Source organism: Lycium barbarum, chromosome 11 (genome assembly GCF_019175385.1).
Source record: "Lycium barbarum isolate Lr01 chromosome 11, ASM1917538v2, whole genome shotgun sequence".
Taxonomy (NCBI): Eukaryota; Viridiplantae; Streptophyta; class Magnoliopsida; order Solanales; family Solanaceae; genus Lycium; species Lycium barbarum.
The window spans coordinates 109,467,763-109,475,497 of record NC_083347.1 but is presented as its reverse complement, the minus strand read 5'-3'; positions in this window follow the sequence as shown (position 1 = coordinate 109,475,497).

Here is a 7,735-nt window from a genome sequence, read left to right as displayed (position 1 = left end):
TCGAATTCAAGCACACGCCGAGAGCTCAAAACGAGTTCGCTGACACTTTGGCCACCATAGCATCAATGATTCAGTATCCTGAAAGTAGTCACATTGACCCGCTGGAAATAAGTTTGAAGGAAGAACACGCCTACTGTATCCATGTGTAAGAAGAACCTAACAGCAAGCTGTGGTACGCTGACATCAAGACGTACCTAGAAAAATAAAAGTATCCCGAAAATACCACAAGCAATCAAAGAAAGACTATCCAAAGAATGGCCAGTGGGTTCTTTCTAAACAAGGAAATTATCTACAAGGGAACCCCGAACTTTGGTTTGCTCCAATGTGTGGATACCACCGAAGCTATGAAACTATTAGAAGAAGTATATGTTGGAACTTCTGGGCCTCATTCTAGACAAGAAAATCCATCGATCAGGATATTACTGGATGACAATAGAAGGTGACTGTTGCAAATTTGTGCAAAGGTGTCATCAGTTCCAAATCCACGGAGATCTAATCAGAGTCCCGCCAAGCAAATTAAATATTATGAGCTTACTCTGGCCATTCGTCACCTGGGGCATGGATGTCATTGGACCCATCAAGCTTGCCTCCTCAAATGGACATCGATTCATTTTGGTCGCCACAGATTACTTCACCAAATGGGTAGAAGTCACAATACCCAAATTAGTGACAAAGAAGGTAGTAGCTGACTTTGTGCGAGACAACGCCATATGCTGTTTCGACAGACCTGAGTACATCATAACAGATAATGGACAAAATCTGAACAGTCACCAGATGAAAGATTTCTATGAATAGTTTCGGATCACCCATCGAAATTCAACGGCCTACCGGCCACAAATGAATGAAGCTGTAGATGCGGCCAACAAAATATCAAGAGGATATTAAGGAAGATAACGGACAGCTACAAATGGTGGCATGAACAGTTGCCTTATGCTTTGCTAGGGTATTGGACAACAGCTCAAACTTCAATAGGGGAAACTCCATACTTGCTTGTCTATGGTACCGAAGCGGTCATACCTACCCAAGTCAAAATACCGTCATTAAGAATCACTCAGGAAGCGGAGCTGGACAATGCAGAATGGGTCTAAAATCCTACGAGCAACTGGCTCTAGTCTATGTAAAAATGGTAGCCGTATGTCACGGTCAGCTGTACCGACAAAGAACGGCATGCGCCTTCAACATGCGAGTAAGAGCTCGACTTTTTCAAATAGGGAAAATGGTAGTCAAGAGAGTGTTCTCACATCAAGACGAGTATAAAGGAGAATTTTCTCCTAACTGGCAAGGTCCATGAGTGGTCCGCAAGGTACTCTCCGGAGGAGCAGTGATCCTAGCCGAAATGGATGACTAAGAGTGGCCGAAAGCAATCAACTTAGATGCAATCCAGCGGTACTACGCGTGAAGGCACACTTTTAAATTAGTTAGTTTTTGCTTGTAATAGCTATTTCTTTGCTAGTAATCGTTTTGTAATAGATAGAAAAATAAAATGATTTCTTTGTAATATGAACTACGAAATGACTTGACTTCCATACAGCGGGATATGTAGGTAGTCCATTTGAGACCCAGTCGCATTATTAGTAAAAACCAAAACTCAATTACTTTATTCTGAACTACGTTCGACCTGATTCCTGCTGCTACATGATACGTAGGCGCTATTCGAGCTCGGTCATACCAAACAAAAAACCCCTAGGGAGCCACAAATGAGATTTTGAAAAGAGTTTGGAATCAACAAAAGAACTTACCTCAGATGCCTAACTAGGGTTGAATTTTTTAGAGGACCTAAAAAATTCTTCCTTCAACAAATCAGCGTAAGAGTTAACCAGCTCAACACCTTAAATTGGGCTAGAAATTGAGAGGACATCAAAATTTCCTACATCAAGATTCGATGCGAGAGTTCGCCGGAGCAAGACTTTAAACCGAGACAAATTTTTTTAGAGGGCCTCAAAAATTCCACACGAAGGAATCGAAGCTTCAGCCATCCGATATAGCAGAGAGTGGAAGGATCCTCGTTCGGATGCACAACCGTCATGACAATCAACTCAAACAGTTTTCAATTTTTTTTTTATATCTTTTCACAAGTAAAAGTTTGAAACAAAATTATTATCCATGATTTATGAAAATGATTCTTTTCACATTAAGATAAATTCATCTTTTGATACCGAATCCAAGAGGATTGGACCCAAGAAAGCTAACCAAGCTGGTGAAGCCAAGACGCAACCAAAGACAATCACATGGATCAACTTTTTAAGAAAACTGACATGTTCCTGATGCAGGTTTCCAGTGTCGTCAAGAGGACCACCATTTTTCCTAACTTTATTCTGCTTGCAATAGGTAAAAGATAAATTCACCAAATAAGATCGGAGCCACCACCAAGAAAAAGGGGTTACCGAAAGAGGAAAACGCCACAAGGGCGAATATCTAACCACAAGGGCTACCCAAAGAGCAAAACGCCACATGGAAGAATATCTAACCACAAGGGCTACAAAAATGATCGAATTGCCACGAGGGCAAATATCTAGCCGAGAGGGCTACTAAAGGACAAAAATGCAATAAAGGCAAATGTTTGGCCATAAGGGCTACAAAATGACCAAAATACCACGTGGCCAAATATCTCGTCAAAGGGTAACAATCAACATAAAAGACGAAAGAAAGACGATTTAGCTAAAGGGGCCATATCTATCATTTGCATTGCCAAAATGGCTATTCATACAAAACTGCCGCGAGGTCCATTCATTCATTCAAAGCTTCCGCGAGGGCTATTCATTCATTCATTCAAAACTGCCATAAGGGCCATTCATATAAAATTGCCGTGAGGGCCATTCAGTCATTCAAAACTGCCGTGAGGGCCATTCATTCTTTCAAAACTGCTTTGAGGGCCATACATTCATTCAAAACTGCCTCGAGGAGCGTTCATTCTTTCAAAACTGTCGTGAGGGCCATTCATTCATTCAAAACTGCCGCGAGGGCCATTCATTAATTCAAAAATGCCGCGAGAGCCATGCATTCATACAAAACTTTCACGAGGGCCATTCATTCATTGAAAATTGCCGCAACAGCCATTCATTCAAAACTGCCATGAGGGCCATTCAATCAAAACTCTTGCGAGGGCCATTCATATAAAACTGTCATGAGGGCCATTCAAATCAAACTGCCACGAGGCCCATTCATCCAAATTGCCAAAAGTGACACTCGAAAATAAACTGCCGAGAGGGTCATCTCATGCAAACAAAGACCGGAGGTGGTTGTTACACCTCGGAAAATTCCCCATTGATCCACAGTGAATACACTAATGAAGAGCACGAAGTATACGGTATTTCAATAAGTAAGGAATGACATTTGATGACCCTAATTAAGATTTCAAAGACATTCGGAGTAAGAGGAGAAATTTTGCCAAGAGAGGGCAAGGCATACGATGTGTATCGGAAAGGATTTACGAGTAACAAGTTAATGATGATTTAATAACGTCTTGGAGAAGAATTATAATGTCCCTTAGATCGTTAATGAGGTGTTAAACACGTATCAAGAAGGTTCCATAAGGATTGGAGATCAAACGAAGTGACGAGAACAAGATCAGAGAGAAGATGGGTTCCACGGCTGATTATACGGTCCGTATAATGGTCCGCAGAATCGTCACAGTGAAGTCCCTCACTGGTGGGATTATACAGTCACTTATACGGACCGTATAAAATTATACGGCCCGTATAATGTGCCGTATAATGGTCACGGAGGCGAGATGTTGAAGAGGTGATTTAACGGTCACTTATACGGACAGTATAAAATTATACGGCCCGTATAATGTGCCGTATAATGGAAACAGAATCGAGAGGTTGAAGGGGTTATTTCACGGTCACTTATACGGACCGTATAAGTTTATACGGACCGTATAAGTGTCCGTATAATTACCCGACGGATCAGATTTCTACGTTATTAAAAAGGGACCAAGTTCATTATTTCATTTCATTTTTCATCCAACACTTCACGAACTCTCTAGAAACCCTCTTCACTCTTCACCTACAAGAACACAAGAGAAATTTATGATCAACTTCATCAAACTAAGAAAACCAAGTGTAAGAAACTCATTAAAGATCATCCAAGTCAAGAAATTTCATTGGAGGTGAACTAGGGTTTTGGCTCAAGTGACGTATTTCCACCCAAGGCTTATTACTACAACATCTAAGGTAAGTTTTATGGTATTTACATGTTGTTTAAGGTATTGAGAAGTTGAAACACTTGGATTGTAGAAGGAGATAGAAAATCGGTCATGAATGTGGGAATAGTGTCATTTTTGAGTAATAGCTTGGGTTGAGTAATGATTCTTGATATGCTATGAATATAATCATGTTATAAATGATATTTAGAACATGGGATAAACATTGTATATGAGTGAATGCAATAGTGTGCGATGACCATGGATATGGGTGACTCGAAGTGAATTGAGAAATATGGATAACGTAGGTGAATAAAGACCATTGTTATGATGTTGTGAATGTTATTATTGATGTTTGGGAGATGATATATGATATGGAGGAAGTCGTATAAATAAAGGAGATGCTGTCCAATTTTCTCTAGCTTTAGTCATGTATGCTAAGTTATTGATTTCTAATGATAGTATAACTCTAGTGAAGGTAGAAACGTGAGCATTGAAGGGGAATGTGCAAGTGATAGAATAGTTGAACGGAAAGGTATGTAAGGATAACCCTTCTTTCATAAGGCATGGTTCTTTGGCCAAATATCTAATCTTCTATGAGCCTATGATGTCCCCCAAATGATCCTATCTTTAAAAGCTACTAAGCTCATTATTCTCGATATGTTACGATTGTACTAAATTCCTCCTATGATGCATAATTCTCTAGGGATAGATGTAATGAATGACGATAGTAATGATGCTAAAGATGCTTATGGGCTTTTATGTATATGTGCCTATGTATGGCTATTGTGAAACCCCAAGCTTATAAGGACAGGTAGAATGTATAAATATATAAGTATTGCGTGCGCACCACTGCAGTTGGGTACGGATAACCCTGAGCCTTGGTAGGGCCAGGTATGTATGACCTTGACCCTTGGTAGGGCCAGGTATGTATGATACCGAGCCTAGCCATGGTCGGGTACGCGAAATACCGAACCTCCGTGGTCAGGTATGCTATGTAAATGATATGTATATGAATATGTGTATGAATATGAATATGTATATGAATATGATATGAATATAAAAATGTAAATGAGTATGTATATGAAGACGGATACGGATATGGATGTACGTACACAATCACGCATTAGAAATGGAAAGGGAGTAAGTGTTTATGACGATGATTCTACCATCTCCTATCCTATGCTATTTCTTATGTTGTCTATTATGCTTTCATAATGATTTTGATCATGCTTTACATACTCAGTACATTTTTCGTACTGACGTCCTTTTGTTTGTGGACACTGCGTCATGCTCGCAGGTGGCCAGGGAGACAGACTTGATCCATAGCTTTATTACTCAGGGACTACATAGCGGAGCTCCATTTCATTTGGAGTTATAGCTTTTGGTACTTATTATTTTGTGTACATATTTATGGGCATAGCGGGGTCTTGTCCCGCCTATATGATATGACATACTCTCCTTAGAGCCTCGTAGACATGTGTATATGGTTAGATGTGTTTGGCCTTGTCGGCCTATATTGTGGATATCATTTTGTTAGCCTCGTCGGCGTATGTACATTGATATGGACATAGTTGCTAATGATGATATAAATGTATTGTTGTCCAATGGGATTAGTATGATTAATGTATGGAAAATATAATTTAGTTATGTGGCTCAGCTAGATGTAAATGTGAAAGTATGATAAGAGGTGCCCGGGTGGGTTAGTATCGGGTGCCCGTCGCGGCCCTCCGGTTGGGTCGTGACAAAAGTGGTATAAGAGCAGTTCTGTCCTAGGGTGTGTCTACGAGCCGTGTCCAGTGGAGTCTTGGTTATAGGTGTGTTGCGCGCCATACTTATAAACAAGAGGCTGCGGGCATTTTAGGAATGAATGACTTTCTTTCTTCATAAGATCGTGCGATAGAGCTATGACATAAAAACTTCTTTTTCCTTAACCGTGTGTTATGTATTTCAGAAATGCCTGTAAAGAGAAAGGCTATGGCAGCCCAAAAGGGCAAGACAGTGGCAGAAAAGCGGGCTGAAAGAGCACCGCCAACAGTTGTAGAGGAAAGTGATTCCCAGAATGCGGTTCAATCTCAGTCCCCCCATTCAGTGCCTATTTCTCAGGAGCCTGAGGGAGCCTCAGCCCCAGCTCCAGCACCTCCGGCTCCTCCACCAGATGCTTCAGTCCAAGATGTAAAAGTGGCCATTCATTTTCTTACTCAATTGGTCGCTGCCCAGACTCAGCGGCAAAGTACAGGGCAAGGTGATAGGGCTGTTAGTGCAAGGGCCCGTGATTTCATTAGCTTGAACCCTCCGGAATTCTTTGGATCAAAGCCGGATGAGGACCCTCAGAATTTTATTGATGGAATGGTGAGGACGCTTCTATTGATACATTCTTCGGATACCGAATTGGTGGAGTTAGCGTCCTATAGATTGAGGGATGTTGCGGTTCATTGGTACACGATTTGGATGGTTTCATGGGGAGCCAATGCGCCTCCCCTGGTATGGCAAGAATTTGTAGATGCTTTCTTCCGACATTATTTTCCTCCAGAGGTTCGGCGAGCTAGAGCCGATAAGTTCTTGAATTTGAGGCAAGGTGGCATGAGTGCTTTAGAGTATAGTCTTCGCTTCAGTTCTTTGGCTAGGTATGCTTCATCCATGGTAGCGGATATGGGTGACCGAGTGCATCAATTTCTGAAAGGCCTGGGGCCATATTTGGTGGATAGGTGCTTGACTGTGTCCCTTCAGGACAATATGGATATTTCACGCATTCAAGCCCATGCTCAAAATTTAGAAGAAAACCTACTACAACAAAGGAGTGAGCGTGAGCAGGATAGGGGACATAGCAAGAGGGCTAGATCTTCGGGTCCTATGAGTGAGTTTAGAGGTGGGTACAGATAGCAGTTTTCTAGGCATTCAAGCCATTCTATGACTAGTACGCCTCCATGATTTTCAGGCCAGATATTTGTTAGATCTACTCATTCCGGGCCAAGTCAGAGTTTTTTCAGTTCTCAGTTTAGAGGCGATTCGGGTCAGGCGAGGCCACCCGTGCCATGATGTTCTCAGTGTGGGAAGTTACATTGGGGTCCATGCCGATTAGGTTCAGAGGTTTGCTATTCATGTGGTCGGCCAGGCCATATTATGCGTGATTGCCCCTCAGTTGGTGGCAGAGGTAGGACCCAGCCTTCAGGGTCGGTAGCCGGATATTCATCATCTGTACGCCCTATAGGGCCAGGTTCACATGCGCCAGTCAGTCATAGTAGAGGCAGAGGGAGAGTCCCCAGTTCTAACGGTCCTCAGCACCGTATTTATGCTTTGGCTGGACGCCAAGATCTTGAGTCTTCTCCTGATGTGGTCACAGGTATATTATCGGTATTTTCTCATAATGTATATGCTTTGATAGATCCGGGCTCCACGTTGTCATTTGTTACTCCGTATATTGCGGGTCAGTTTAGAGTCAAATCGGAGTCGATCAAACCTTTTGAGGTGTCCACACCTGTTGGTGAATCGGTAATTGCTAGCCGAGTATATAGAAACTGCATAGTTGTGATTTGCGATCGTCGTACTATGATTAACTTTCATGAGTTAAAAATGGTGGATTTTGATGTT